The following is a 17,190-nucleotide window of genomic DNA, read 5'->3' on the forward strand; positions in this document are numbered from 1 at the left end:
TATTAAAAAATAAAAACGATTATTTAAATAAAAATAATTATTTGTCCAGTAAATGAGCTAAGCTATTAATGGCTATTTAAGCAAGTTGCCTGTGACATATGAAAGAAGCTTTAATTTAATGTTGTAAAATATCAAATTACCACCGGTTCGGAAATGGAAACACCCTGACCTGAGAAGAACCGGCGAAAGAAATTCAGCGTCATTCTTTTAACTAGTTTCTATGACAGCTTTGCCCGCGTGTGATTTTGAAGGTCAAATATTAGGTATCCTTTTTTTATGGACTAAGTTTGCGGACTAGCATATGGGCCACCTGATGGTAAGTGGTCACCGTCACCCATAGACAATGACGCTGAAAGAAATATTAACTATTCCTTACATCGTCAATGCGCCACCAACCTTGGGAACTAAGATGCTATGTCCCTTGTGCCTGTAGTTACACTGGCTTACTCACCCTTCAAACCGGAGCACAACAATAATGGGTACTGTTGTTTAGCGGTAGAATATCTGATGAGTGGGTAGTACCTACCCAGGCGGGCTTGCGCAAAGCCCTACCACCAAGTAAATCCTGTTCTTATCTTCCAATGATGTGGGTTGATTAGTTATGAAACAGCGTAACAGACTCTCTTCAACATTTATGATAATAGGATTTAATCAATTATCGTATGGAAGATTATATTGATTGCAGCCTCGCCGTGACGAACTCGATTCCAGCCGTGTCATTGTCTGAACATACCAACACACTCCACAATGAAGCGGCAGTTCCTCCTTCTCATTTTTATATTCACTGAGGTAAGTAATAGTGACGACGTAAATAACTAATATGAGTAATCGGAAAAATATTCGATAGATGTTTCATCGATTCGATACGATTTTTTTTCATGTATGTTATGCAGATTACAACGTTCAATACTGAGCGAGGTCTAATACGCCTCGTATGTCGCCCTTGCAGTGCAGCTAATAATAACATAGATTTCTCTGTTGTTAAGTACAGGCTGTTACATTTATTTGATCAACAACATGGAATTTTAGTTTCTTAATCATTACGGGGTCTAATAAGCCCTGTACCAGTATTATGATTGTTTTCATACGAGGTCTTAGACGCCTCGTACCACAGGAATAGGATAAATAAAAAAAATTACGCCATAGCTATCTAAGAAATATTATATGCCAATATGCACCCAACGTTGGGTTCCAATATTTTCTGTCCCTTGCGCCTGTACGGGTACATAACAACATTAAATATTGTTGTTTGATGGTAGAATATAATATAGTGAGTCAATGGTACCCACACAAATGACTTAGCACAAGATTTTACCACCAAGTTGTTAGAAATTAATGACGTAAATTTTTAGTTAATTTTATAAAAATGATCCAATGCACCGCCTTCTACATGATACAGGACACAAGATGTTATCCTGCGCCAACACTGAGTATTGAAGATTACTATCTATACTAATATTATAAATGTGAAAGTAATTCTGCCTGTCTGTCTGTCGCTATTTCACGACCAAACAATTGAAACGAATTTGATGACTTTTATCGTGAAGCAAACTTGAACTCAAAGAAAGGACATTTTTGCCAACACTCTAAAACGCGATCGAAGCCCAGGGCTACTACAGCTTTGTTATATCTGTGGCACTTATCCAATGTAGCTTATGTATAACACTACCAACAGTATACAGCACTACTAATATCATTGCAGGAATTCCATTGCTGGATGATATAATAGCTATATTGGGCAGGTTTACAATTGAAACCATATAAGAATTGAGACCGCAATCGGTTGTATTATAAAACAAACGCAAACCAAAATAGAATGAGTATTTGGTCCACCCATATATACAATTCGTACACTGAATAAATATTACAGAAATATTTATGGAATTCGTGTTTCCAAAAATCAGTTACCACTTTGTCACACTTTACAAAAGCCTGCAATATAGCCCTTATCGCGTAAGGAATAAGGTTCTCAATCGAATCCCTGTAAAGGCCTCCGTTGTGAAATTGCAATCTGAAATCAAATCTGTCTCCTTCCATATAATAACTTCTCCGATATATTACAAATTGGATTGTAAATTTCGAATTGATGAATATCTGACGATAGAGAGCTCTGTACGCCAATCTTGGTACAGGTGTGCTCTGACATCATTCTGTCGAGACAGCTTGCTATCAATTCACTATCAAACTAAAACTCAAATACCTTTATTCAGTATAGATTATACTATCATATTGATTTTTGTACGGAAAAGAAAATACCCAAATAAAGAAAATACCCGTGAAGAACCGGCGAAAAAAATTCAGCGGGTCTTTTTGTGTAATTCTATTATTTACAACTTCATATTGCATATATGAAAAAATAAATATCAAAATCGGTTCATAAAGCGCGAAGTAATCAGCGAACAAACATAAAAAAATACGGTCGAATTGAGAATACTCCTTTCTTGAAGTCGCTTAAAAAGGAGTACCCGGGAGACGATATAGGTGTGATGCAGAATAACCTTTCGCATATAAACGCGACATTTAGTGTTGCCACAGGAAATAAATTATTACCTTAAATATCTGACATAAATTTATTCATTAATCGTTTTAAAGTTAAAATAAATTAAACTTATTAGGTATATCTTACAATGTTACATTTTTGTTAATAATTATGATTAGGTTAAGACGTTGATTGTTTTCTTTTAGCGCATACTATGTTCTTCTTAGTAGTAAGTCTAAAGTCTTCTATAGTTAGGAGAAAGACTACTGTGGCGTGCACTTGGAGAGGCCTACGTATAGCAGTGGACGGGTACGGGCTGATGATGATGGTGATGTGTTCTTCTTCAAGTAATTGTGACACTTAGAATATAATATTTCGTTTATCATATTATATTACTATAATCAGTGTACACATTGTTGAAGAACCAAATAAAATAAATAAATGTTATACCTCTGTAACTAAGGATTGAAGGGTCAATAGCGCATTGTTTTACGGGCAACATAGAGATGTAAAAAGTTTCAGGATCGAACCTGACCCCTTGGGCTATTGTAAGAGTGGGGACTCTTAAAACAAGTGTTAAGCTTAAAATGAGGCGTAAATAGAAATATTAGTAATTCCTTAAATAAGTTAGGCCTTGGTACTGTTGTTTTTTTTTTAAAAAGAGAAGAGAGAGAGTATAGCTATTATTATATTATTTCTGAGTCTGGTAGGGAGTAATTATTGTTTTCTTTATCAATAAATAGCACCCACGTGTATCTGGAACTTGTCGCTTATAGGTCATAAGGGAATGTGGAGTTAGTATTCGTGTATATATATATAAATTTATGCAATTTATTCGTATATAATAACTACTCAAAAAAAGGTTTTGTAAAAACGTATTGCCTAATTTTGTATTAGAGCTTAACGGTTTCTGCTATAAACCGAATTTTATTTAATGTTTTGAAAAAATATTGACTGCCGGTAACTAACGGTAACCGGTGATTTGATTAAATCAGTTTTGAGCGTTGAGGGTAACAAAAAAAGTTATCAGATCATTAGGGAGTATTATTTTGGGCATATCTTGTTAAGTTTACGCGGTATAAAATGCTGAATTCAAAACTATCTACGTAACGTTTTCATATAACACTGGATTTACCAGACTTCATATGTATAAAATAAGCAATCAGTCTCGTGGCACCTTATAATCGATGAGATAGAAACACACACCGATCTTATTCGACCTAATCACGCAGTATTGTGCTAATGTACGTACAACACGCCACTTTTTTCATGATATCTCGTATTTGTAAAAGTATTTGATTAAGTTAATTAGTTGTCAAATAAAGTGTCGTTCATTTTCCCCCATTGTTTAAACATAATAACGATATATTGTTTATAAAATACATATACTGTGGTTTTACTTTGTGGTAGAGCTTCGTGCAAGACCGTCTGGTTAGGTACCACCCACTTATCAGTTATTCTACCGCCAAATAACAGTACTCAGTATTGTTGTGTTCCGGTTTGAAGGGTGAGTAAGCCAGTGTAAATACAGGCACAAGGGACATAACATCTTAGTCCCCAAGGTTGGTGGCACATTGACGCCGCGAGGAATAGTTAATATTTCTTACAGCTTCATTTTCTATGGGTGATGGTAACCACTTACCATGCTGACTTTTCTGTACATATTTCTAAGACATGTCACTTCTTCTTATAAAACATGTTTTTATTGATAAATAAAATTGTCTTATATTAAACACTTATTTGAAAAAATAAACCAAAAAGTTTCCACTTATAGACTTTCGTGTATAAGTTTGAGCAGCCTTCAAAGCACTACAAATTGACACAACACATCGTAGGTCCGATCTCAAAGTCCTAACTTAATAATGTAGCATATATGTATATCAGATTAAAACTTTTTGCGTAAAAACAAAACTTAGCTGCCTTAATTTTTCTTTTTTTAAATACAAGAATAGTAATATTATTATTAATTTATATGTAATTATATATAAACAGCTTCACTTACAACTAAGTGACCTAATGTAACTTCCTTACACACATTTTAACCAACACAATTTTCATTTATCCCTAAGCTTAAGGATTTACCAGAATCCAGCGGAAACTCCCACCGCTCGGCTGATGAATTTGCCGATTCATATCAGTATTAGATATTATAAGATACGAGCTGCTCGCCCCGACGTCGTCCATTTGAAAAAAGAATTCAATTTATAGCTCACCACCCTCACTCACATTCGCACAAAAACATTCATAATAATCAGTACAACTATTTAATCCATAAAATATATATCTATATATACTTATATATATAATCGAAAATCCACAACAGCGCTATTTCTTAGACATTTTCTGCTTCGCACAATCACTTTGTGGAACCAGCTTTCGCCGGCGGTTTTTCCGAACCAATACGACATGGGAACCTTCAAGAAAAGAGCGTACTCCTTTCTTAAAGGCCGGCAACGCAAGCCCCTTGGTATTGCAGATGTCCATGGGCGGTGGTAGTCACTTTCCATTAGGTGAGCCTCCTGCTCGTTTGCCACCTATATCATAAAGAAAGAAAAAAAGACAACATAGAAAATTATTAAATTTTTCACATCGACTCCGCTGGGAATTGAACCCGGGACGTACCTATGAAAAGTCGAGGTTGCCACGGAGATCGTCAGATTGATTGCTCTTCGCGATTTGCTGCCGTACTGCCAATAAACCTATTGTATAATACGCATTAAGCAAGTAGTTAAATGTTACATCGTTATTACTGTTAAATAAATAGTTGACTCTTGAAATAAAATTAAAAAATATATTTTAAAATTTCATAAACCTTTTTTCAAATATATTACAAACTAAAAATTTAAATGAAGTACTCATGTGAGTAATAATTATATGTAACAAATTAAAATGCCGCACTTGTCATGACCGCGTGTTATAGTTTGTACATTTTTTTAGTAAAAAATATTTGTTTACTGTTTTTACACGAATAGTTCGTATGAGATGGTCTAGTGGTGAAAAGACGTGAATTGTATCGAACCATTCCAATTTCAAACCCAGACAAATACCATTGAATATTCAAACGTATTTAATTTGTAACAATCTAGTGCTCGGCGATGAATCGTGAGGAAGAATGCAAGTCAAATGAAAATTTGAAACGTTTGTATTCATCAATCCGCATTGGACCAGCATGGTCGAATATGCTTCCAAACGACTTTGGAACTTACACGAGCTTTGGAACATAAGCAGGCCTCTACTTAAATTCGTAGAACAGACATATTTGACAATCGTCGTCGCTTCAGTAATAAGTTGCACTTAACTTAGTGCCGAGTAAAGACAACCCCTCCCCCCTCTTCAATACAAGTTTCACTTAACGTTCCGCAATGTAACCCCCATCCCCTGTAAAGGGGGAGAGTATTTAAAGCATGTTGCAAAGTTTTGGTGTACATGTAACGGAATTTAATTCGATAAACACAGATTCACTGCCGAACATAAGATTAATCTTCATTGGGATGTTTTAACAATGTAATACTTGATATATTTATTTATTTATTAAGGGCCATCAACACTAGCTACATACACTTACACATGTTGTACATAAGACATACATACTTAATATAAAGTGTGCGACTCTTAAAGACGCAAAAACATGCATTTTGAGGTACAATTCAAATGTATATTTTTTTACTAGAGATTAACTATATTTCACTTTAAACATAAAGTAATAATTATTATAATTAAGTCAGGAATATATATTTTTCACATAAATAAATTCAATAAAAAAGCGATGACATTTAGTATATAGCAATTACCTAAAAAAAAAACAATAATAAATTAAATAATAATAATAACTTTAAATATATTTTATATGAATCATGAATATTCAAGAGACCTTATAAATAAACATTTTAACCAAATTTAAATCGTTACCTACACTTTGTGTGTATAACCTCATTGTGTCATATCCTTAAGTATGTAATTAGTACACGTATGTGTACTGGATAGGACCATTCAATTTCTAATAAGAATCTCATTGTAACAAAAAATGGTTGAGATATAGTGTCATAGTCACACGGGACATAGCATCATAGTTCCCAAGGTTGGTGGTCCATTGGTGATGTTTAATATTTCTTATAAAACCATTAAAAGAGTGGTTCCGTTGTGGAACTTGTACTATTTGGCTTTATTCAGTACCGCTAAAAGTTATATGAGGCTAATAGATATACTTCCAGTATTAATAGACGTCAAGTTATAAATATTTTATTATTATTACAGCACGTCAGTTGCAACTGCGACGCCAGAGTAAGTTTAAATGAAAATATCCAAAGTTACGACGTGAGACGCCGCGCCGAGCCGGATTTAGGAATAGGAGCTTATCTTAACATAATATATTTTTTATAAATAAAAAAATAACATACATTATATTAACGAGAATAACAAAACATGCATAACAACATATACTAAGTAAGCTGAGGAGGCTCAGTGGTTAGAACGCGTGCATCTTAAACGATGACCTTGATTGCGTTCAAACCCAGGCACCATTAAATATTCTGATATTTAGTGGAATATATTCCGAACCTTCTCCTCAAAAAATAAGAGGCCTTGTTGTTGTTGTTGAATATACTAAGTACTTCCCAAAATCTCATTGTTATTTAGTAATTGAAAATCTATGAATTCAAATTTACTATGAAAATTAAAAAAAAGGACATTCGAAATGGCGTTTTAATTCGGTCATGAACTAAGATGCACCAGATTCCTATAATTTGATGATCTCCCTTGCACCAATCCAAACAGACACGAAGTGAGATACTATTACTGATTCGCGTGAAAAAGTAATGAGTAAAGAAGACAGCAATAACTCATATCCCCAATATCTTTTTTGCCGTACCTTACTTGAATCACGCTTTTGAAACTATGTGCATAAAATTAAATAAATCTTAAACGTAAAAAATAAAATATAGATTTTTATGTTTCATTGAGATTGATTTAGTTATTTTCATTATTAAAATCTTTTTATTTCTAATAATCCGCAGTGCTCTGGTAAAAACTGCACATCTGGGGTGAGTATTTAAATATAAAACAATATTCATTTATTAAATACAAATTAATACTAGGCACTATTTATAATCACATTAATGCAATGTAATCAAAATTTCACAAAATCCTTTCTCAACACACTTTAAATTTACACAACAGAAGTTGACTTCTATCGAATATTGTGGCTTAAAATATTTAACCCACAAAATAAAATAAATAAAACACAATAAATGAGGCATTTGACAAAAACAAAATATCGTTAAATATACCCATGATAATACCTACTGTTATGAGTACATTACATGCTAAGCGATTATTTACATAACAATAATTCTTAACATTAAATAATTAAGTATACACAAATATAGACTATAAATAGTTATCGTATAAATCATAATCGCGAATGGTGGCAAGCATTCAAGCAGAATTTGCTGTTGAATGAATCCCGATCCTCGAGGCAAAAACAAACCAGCCCTGCTGTCACCAGTGGAGGCAAAAAGGCGAGGTCCATGTGCTTCAACAGCAAATGGCTCAAAAACATAATTTCTAATAGGAAGCTTAACAAGTTAACAGTACAGGTTCCTTAGAGCATTATCTCAATTCGATATCTGCGATTCCTTTTTAATTTCAATAAGAGACTTATTTCTATTTCAATAATTATAAACCATATTATATTTATTATATTTTTAACAAATGTTTAGAATCAATCATTTACAGCATTGAATTATTACTTACATTATGATTTAATTTTAGCTCTCGTAAATGTAATTAGTTCATAAAACGAGCAAACATTAACTGTCAGATCAGTGTAATCTATCATTTAAAATACTAAATTTAATATAACGGAACTGAGTTTGAATAAAAAAAAAACATCAACCATTACATTGCTGGTTTAACTACAATATTAACAGTAATGTCTACAGTTAGTACTGTCTTAGAGTCTGTATGTCACATATTTTTCAGTTGTCGGTGATTATGTGATGTGTACCTGATCGGTTTAGCCTCGGCGACCAAACTCAATGGAAACCAGTGAACTACGCAGAATGTTAGTCCTGCTGGCTGGTTTGCCGCCCTCCCTTGGTGGACTATGATATACAGGGTTATCGGTAACTCGACGTATATCCACTAGGAGGTGGTAGGGGTGACTATTTGCAATAATTTTAACCCCCATATGCAGAATCTAAATGTGAACCATTTTTGAGTAATCACGTTTTTTAGCTTTTTGTTTTTCAAAAATGGTTCAATTTTGGATTATGCATATGTGGGTTCAAATTATTGCAAATAGTCCCCCCTATCACCTCCTAACGGATATACGTCGGGTTACCTATAACCCTGTATAGAGCACGAGGTTACACGAGTGCTCTATCTATTCCCTCACATTTACATCTGATGGAACAGCAAATCCGACAAAACCAAAAAGAGTTGAGGCGCAGAACCAAAAGTATGTACGTATATACTTTAATTCGTCGTTTTCAGTACAGCCTCTACTCTTCTAATGTTGTCCAAATAAAAGTGACCCAGTGGCGGGTGAAGACCAAAATTGTGTTGTAGGTCAAAGATACCTCAGCCCATATCTAGGACACACGACATAGTGCCACCCAAAATAGTACATGACACATACAAATACATAATATAAAAGCAATTAAAATACGAAAGATACATCTGAGATATTCATTTCGAACTTTACAAGATACATTATTCAAATTTTCAACTGTCCAAGCTGTGGTCTGAGGTTAACGCATCCAAAACAGGTAGTTTTACCCTTAACTTTGGAAAGTCGAAGTCCCTTTAACCACTGGGCTGTGGGCGCGGTCTCTGTATATTGTCTCTTGTCTCTGTAATAAGAATCCTGCTAACTTACACTAATTTATGTAGTATGAATTCGCTAAGAGCTGAGATGGCCCAGTGGTTAGAACGCGTGCATCTTAACCGAAGATTGCGGGTTCAAACTCAGGCGAGCACCGCTGATTCACGTGCTTATATTGTCTTTATAATTCATCTCGTGCTCAGCGGTGAAGGAAAACATCGTGAGGAAACCCGCATAGGACAAATTTCATAGAAATTCTGCCACATGTGTATTCCACCAACCCGCATTGGAACAGCGTGGCGGAATATGTTCCAAACCTTCTCCTCAAAGGAAGAGGAGGCCTTTAGCCCAGTTGTGGGAATTTACAGGCTGTTGTTGTTGTTGTTGAATTCGCTGATAATATTATAAAATTCTAATAAATTTAAAACAATTCAATTCATCAGTCGGTTGAGTAATGGAAAACAAAAATACACCGTGAGATCTCAAGGTCTCCCAATTAATTTTTCTGGAGTTCGATGAGCACTTTGGGTATCTGGTTGGTTTAGGTGTAGTTCTAGTTTCAACTACGGGATCAACAAAATTAAAAGTAATTGGATTTGTCTGCCAACAAATTTTAATAGGATCGCGGAACGATGAAGGTTGTGTTTACACTCCAGCGGCTCAGGAAGCTAATAAATCCGTTAGTTCTGCGCCTCAACTTTCTCCGAACTCGAGTGAGGGGATGGAGTGAATCTTTGCGCATAATTAACTCATTGTTGTATTTGAATCACTTCTAAAGAAGTTTTAATTCAATATTTACACAGACTTTAACATTGTTTACGGATATTTTTAGTAAGAGATTATAAATTTGCACTGGGCAATAACTTCCGTTTCTTTTGAAGAAAAAGTTGGAGAATGTGGTAAAATTACGTCCAAGTTACTCGTGATGTTTTGCTTCCGGTTATAAAAGATGAAGCTATAACATGAAAACTTAGCGGTACCTGCCCACGTCTGAAGCTGTAACATTCGAATTAATTTCTTGTGTATATTCTATACATATGTATGACCATAAAGACTAATAAAATCTTTTAGTTTTGAGTAATAAATATTACCACGTAATAATGTAAACTTACTAAAACTAGTAACTTTACTGTAATATAACTTAATTTGTTTTTCAGTTAAGTAAGACGCATCAATGTTATTCTCGCGTATGTATTAAATAAACTGTTTTTTTTTTTATTATTTATTTTAAACAAACTTGTCTAAAAAGCTACCCACTAATCATATAACCAAACAGCATAAGCCAATGTATAAGGGTCATAAAGTATAAGTGTCATTGTAGGCGACGCATTAGTGATGTAAGAAATGGTTAATATTTGAGCCATTCACCGCCAACATTCACTTTTACACAAAGTGGTTTCAGTATGTAAAGTTTCTCCGCCAGGTACAGCCAACATGTTCATAAACACAACTCAGATAGATATTGAACTTCAAATGTTTCTTGTAAAAGTTTTCATAAAATTAAAAACCTATAAAATGTTTCATTTAAAAGTTCGAAACACTTTTTGTAAGAAAAATATTTCCAGAGGCCTCGCCAAAGCGAAGTCACGTATCTTGTTAAATTCGTCCGACTGTTTGACGTCACCTTGCAGTTTTCATTTTTATATTTCACTTAAATAAATATGGCGATGGAATTATTATTTCAAGTGCACATTTAAAACTATTGTTATACTAGCTGTGGCTCACGGCTTCGCTTACGTTTTAGGGGGCTAGTTGTCACGTGCTAGGAAAAAAAGGAAGCCTATTTTACTTGGTGGTAGGGCTTTGTGCAAGCCCGTCTGGGTAGGTACCACCCACTCATCAGTTATTCTACCGTCAAATAACAGTACTCAGTATTGTTGTGTTCCGGTCTGAAGGGTGAGTGAGCCAGTGTAACTACAGGCACAAGGGACATAAACTCTTAGTTCCCAAGGTTGGTAGCACATTGACGATGTAAGGAATAGTTATTATTTCTTTCAGCGTCATTGTCTATTGGCGATGGTGACCACTTACCATCAGGTGGCCCATATGTTCTTTCGCCAACCTATACCGTAAAAAAAATACAACAGACATTGGGACTATAATCGATTCAGAATATATATAGTTCTTATGACCTTTTACCGACGTAGTTGTTGTGTGGAAGCAACTTGGATTGAAATTTTCAAATAAACCTTACAATTTATTCCTCTAAAGTTTAAGTTAATTACTCAACTTTAATAACTTACTAAATTTAATGTATAAATATAAATATTTTAGTGCTTCGATGATTCTTGCTCAGTAGCCGTGAGTACACTTTCATTTACTTCAGTTTAATTTTAGCATTCATTAATTTCGTTACACAATAAATCCATTGTTTGAATTACAATCCTACAAGTAATACAGGTGGGAAAAGGATATGAAACATGCAGGTGTGCTTACAAACGGAAGAAATTTAACTTATTACAACCCATAATTAATACTAACTAAATATATCATTATTTGCTCCAACTTTCCACTCTGATAAAGAACTACTACTAATAGTAAAAAAATATGATTATTTTACTTTCTTTTAATTTATTTATTTATTTATTTATTTAACTATTCAACTTTTCTTGTAATAAACCCTCGTATATTAATTTGAAAAATAATCTTTATTACCATGGAATAAAGTATAAAATAGAACGTACATTTATTAGAGATATATCTAAGAAAATCTAAGAAAGCCAGCGCAAGTTGAGGCACAGTGTGCATTTCACCTTAGCACGTCATTGGTGATTTAAGAAATAATTAATATTTTTAGCAGCGATAATGTATATGGGCGATGGTGACCACTTACCGTCTGACAGTCCATTGGCCCAACTGAATCATAAAAAAGTAATCTCATTACATTTAAGCAAAATGATTAATTAGAAGTCAATTCAGTCGTAAGTTACCCGATCCGAATCCATTGTCCACTCATACAATTGAATCATAATGAATTGAATTCCCTATTACATAACATCGCTGTAATTATTGACCTGGTTTCAGTGTTTCGGTGACAACTGTACTTCGTCGGTACGTATTATTTGTATAATTACCAGCTGTGGCCGCTGCTTCGACCTGATGGAAATCAGTTCGTAACTTTAAAATAAGATATGAAATAACAAACATTTGTATAAAATATAAGCATATTATACACTCTTTATTTAAAGCCTTCTGTCTTTCAGGCTCTCCATTGCCTGCACTAAAGTTTATTTTAATAATGAGAAACAAACAAACAAAAGGAGCTGAGATGGCCCAGTGGTTAGAAAGCGTGCATCTTATTAAAAAAAAACCCAGGCAAGCATCACTATGTATATGTGCTTGATTTGTGTTTATAAATCATCTCGTACTCGGCGGTGAAGGAAAACATCGTGAGGAAATCTGCATATATCTAATTTCATCGAAATTCTGCCATTGCACCAATCCGCATTGGAACAGCGTGTTGGAATATGTTCCAAACCCTCTCCTTAATGGGAGAGCCTTAGCCCAACAGTGAGTAATTTACAGGCTGTTACTTTACTTTAAAAAACAAATATTACTATAGATAACTAAATCTGCTATAGCCGATATCACTCACTTTTAATTGTAAACTCAGCGTGAAGTTACTTAGCTAATCAACACAGAACCGCAATGAAATACACCTAAACATTGATCGTGAATAAATCCATCTATTAATCAAAATCTAAATATACTTTATTCAAGTAGAATTTTACAAGCACTTTTGAATCACAAGAAGACAGATAAGAAACTCAGTAAGGTAGTGAGTAAATACTGAATGCCATATAAAAATTGGAAATTTGGAAATACATTTAAGAAACCTTCCAATCACCTCATCATCCTTAACCGCGATATGCGTGTTATATGTAATGTACTCGCATGTATTATTTAACATAAAGATTTACCTGCATCTCCCATTGTAGCACGTGAATGTCAGGTAAAACCACCATCCTATTAAAACACTCTCATAGTCAGATAAAAATCTACCACTGTGTTTGGACACACACAATACACAACAACAACCTGTAAATTTCCCACTGCTGGGCTAAGGCCTCCTCGCCCTTTGAGGACAAGGTTGAAACATATTCACACAATACACACAAAAAGAGTTTATGACAAATTAGTGATTTTTGCACGCGTTCTAGGCCAACACGATTTTAGTCGAAGGTCATGTAAAAAATTAACCGAACTGTATGCTTTTTTTTGGATCCGGTAAATGGCTTTTTGTACGTAAAGTGCATTGAAGTGGCGCCCTGTAACCTGCGGGCCGTACAGCCTCTATTGTTGCGTCATTTCATTTACGACAGAATACTGACACGTGTTTTATTCCAATATCTCGTGCATTTTAATGTATTTTATTTTGTACTTTTTCAGTGCGTTGGCATGCTGTGCAAAGCTGGGGTAAGCCTTTTTTTTCTTTTAGGACTGGATTATACAATTCCGTAGCTTATAATATTAATGCATGGCTATTAATTGATTAAACTAATATCACAGTCACTATAATATAAGTAATTAATTTTCTCTCCTGGTTTTATCCACGTTAAATGATTGCGTCTGGTTCATAAATTATTTATCATCACTACATAGTATAAAACAAAGTCGCTTGCTCTGTCCCTATGTATGCCTCAATCTTTAAAACAACGCAACCGATTTTGATGCGGTTTTTTTTAATATATAAAGTGATTCAAGAGCAAGATTTTTGTATATAATATATAGACAATATAGTAAAGAAACACTGATCATTTTAGAATGATCTAATGTGATGTCGTTAATAAACGACTTCTGTAGAACATTTAGTATTAATATTAGCTTTGCACCCGAGTGAATCTGGGGTGGGTAGCTAGTAAATGTATATAATTATCTTATATTTAATAAGTACTTATAATATTTATTTATTCCAAATATTTATTATTTCAGTGCGAAGGCCACCAATGTATTGCAAATGTAAGTTACAGTTTGTTCATTTTAATTGTTAGTAACCTAATAAGTAAGCACAGTAGATGGGCAACGCGATGGTAAGTGGTCAACTCCCATAGCAAATGGCACTGTAAATATTACCAAATAAGTCACCAATACACCACTTACCACAAGTTGAGTTATCATTGAAACCTGAACATATCTAAGCACAGTTTTACTATTAGCTGTGGGATAACTAGTGAGGTTTGTACTACCAAGTATAAGCACAAAATGCACAAAGCCCTGACATGACTATATAAACAAAAACGTTTGCTGGGCATTGAAATCGAGATCGGTTAAGAATCTAATCTAAGGTTAAGAACGGAAAGAACTTAAATACGCAATTTCGTCTCTATGTAATATTAGTCAAATATTCTTAGTAATAATTATACAATAAAACGAGAAACTTTCATCAAAATTAATTAAGTCATATCAGCTGTTATATAACATTTTATTAAACGTAACCCATTAGTTTAGAACTTTTAATATTAAATATATATGAAGATTGGTAAGGAGCTAATTATTTATTAGCAGAGATTTGTGACGTCTCAGATGTTATTGTGTTTTTGTAATTCATTCCTTCGTTTTGCTGTTTGAGGTTAGATACAGTCGGGTTAAGAAAAGGTTTGTCACCTTAAGATCTATTTTCGCGTGCTCAGTATGAGCGATAATCTGCTTTACCGATCGAATGTCATATTGCCTCTCAATGACTTGATATTTAGATTCAAAAGGTACTAAGAGTTAAAAACTTGATAAAGGAATAAATTGAAAAACTGTTTTATAACTCTGACTGTACTTAAGTTAAAGGAGTGTGGTTTTAGACTAGAAATTGAATATTTCCAACCCTTTTCAAGATCAAATAACAATAAAAATATATTTGACAGTGTACAGGAATGTCTTGTAAGGCGTGGGTGAGTTGTAATACTTTATTATAACAATATGGTTTTCACTAATATATACTTAAAAATTTGTTTGTTTGTTAAAACGTTAATCCAAGGCTCTACTAGTATAATTGATGACGCATTTGATGCGGGCAGCTGGGCGGAGAGAAGCTAGTGTTGGACTCCGTAATAATAAATGATGGCAACATTTCCACAATTAATGGCAATGCTAAAAATGATTGGATCCCGTCTGGATTTGTATAATATTGTTGTGTTGTGCTTTAAAGAGTGATCGATCCAGAACTACAGACAACAAGGACATATAATAGATATTATGAGAAATAATAACTAATTTTTATAGTACCAACAAAAAAATGTTAGATCCAAGATAGCCTATGATCGCGAGTTCAAACCTAGGCGGCACCACTGAATATTCGTGTGCTTAATTTGTGTTTATAAATCATCTCGAGCTCGGCGGTGAAGGAAAACATCGTGAGAAAACCTGCATGTGTCAAATTTCTTAGAAATTCTGCGACTTGTGTATTTCACCAACCCGCATTGGTACAGCGTGGTTAAATTTACATGCTGATATTGTTGTTGCAGTACCAACGTAATTAGTACAAAATAACCCATTTCCCGCCTACCTATATGACGTAAAAAAGTTTCATATTCGGTTTTTAAAAGCAGACATGTAAACGTACCCCTCATTCGAAATATGGATTTTAACATAAAATGTTATCTTAACACTTATGTTCTTTCATAATAAAAGTTAAATGAATGTTTTCGAACACCTGTATGAAGTTGACGAATACTGAAGCTTAAAACTTTTAAGCTTATTCAAAGCTTTGAGTTAGCATTCGTTGATTTTCATACAGAATATATAAATTTAATTGCATACGATTATTTGCAAGTTTTAGATTAATGAAAAGGAGTAACTACTGAGTATGTTGCCAGTTCTTTTGAGTTAAAGATCTCTTTTTTTAATTCAAATTAGATTTACTAATCTTCGAATCTTACGAAGATTTACTTTTACTTTTTTTGCTTTTTGCACAGAACCTCATAATCTTCCGAGGTGTGTCGATGTATATCTGAGACTTTATTCGTTTTATTAAAAGAATTTGGTGGTAGTACCCCGCCTGGGTAGGTACCACACACTCATCATATATTCTACCGCTAAACAACAATAGGCTCGCAATATTGTTGTGTTCCGGTTTGAAGGGTGAGTGAGCCAGTGTAACTACAGGCACAAGGGACATAGCATCTTAGTTTCCAAGGTTGGTGGCGCATTGATGAAGGAATAGTTAATATTTCTTACAGCGTAATTGCCTATGGGTGATGGTGACTGCTTACCATCAGCTGGCCCATATGCTCATCCACCAAACTATTCCATAAAAAAAAATGTATCTGTGCGAACGTAGTTAGAGTACGACTGTTTACGTAATTTCTTAATTAAATGTTCACTCATTCAAATATAATCCGCTCTCTCGTACTTAGATACGAGATTTACAACATACAACCACAAATAATTACACATATATTTGAATAGTCTCGAAGTAGTTCCAGTGATTAACACGTTCAAGCAAACAAACATAGGAGTTTAATAATATACATATATACCCAAATATATTAATATAATATTGTTTCAGTGTTCGGGTCGAGACTGTCAGAAATCTATAATGCTATGGTGACAGTACGGGGTCTAATAAATATTTTAATAATTCATATATACGTTTTATTGCTAATAACAGTTATAAAAATAAATCAAACTTTTTGGTCGTAAAATATGGAAGGTCTTTAACAAAAATGGCCGACAAGAAGTTGCAGTTTTATAAAATAAATCAATTTTTTTTACTAAGTGTAACTTCACGAAATATTCATTTATTAAAAGCAAGCAAGGTAGCGTCGTTATAAAGCTCTATAAACAGCCGCAAAGTTAGCTAAAACTCTTGACTTAAGACTTGTTTTCTTAACAGTTTTATGGTATAGGTATATTCTTACAACTTGTTATTTTATTAACGCGGAATTTTGGTTGGATG

General features: G+C 33.9%; 2 long non-coding RNA genes across 2 annotated transcripts; both read left to right on the plus strand.

Annotated features, from left to right (window-relative positions):
* Positions 1–214: 214 nt before the first annotated feature.
* Positions 215–6,818, plus strand: LOC124537965. Its single transcript, XR_006966945.1, has 3 exons — positions 215–263; positions 686–789; positions 6,734–6,818. It is a non-coding gene; the product is annotated as an uncharacterized LOC124537965 (long non-coding RNA).
* A 4,654-nt stretch (positions 6,819–11,472) lies between these two features.
* LOC124538052 lies at positions 11,473–16,874 on the plus strand. The gene is made up of 6 exons (XR_006966957.1): positions 11,473–11,603; positions 12,327–12,353; positions 13,692–13,718; positions 14,235–14,261; positions 15,158–15,184; positions 16,801–16,874. It is a non-coding gene; the product is annotated as an uncharacterized LOC124538052 (long non-coding RNA).
* Positions 16,875–17,190: the final 316 nt, after the last annotated feature.

The sequence above is a fragment of the Vanessa cardui genome, chromosome 19 (assembly GCF_905220365.1).
Source record: "Vanessa cardui chromosome 19, ilVanCard2.1, whole genome shotgun sequence".
NCBI classification, from domain to species: Eukaryota; Metazoa; Arthropoda; class Insecta; order Lepidoptera; family Nymphalidae; genus Vanessa; species Vanessa cardui.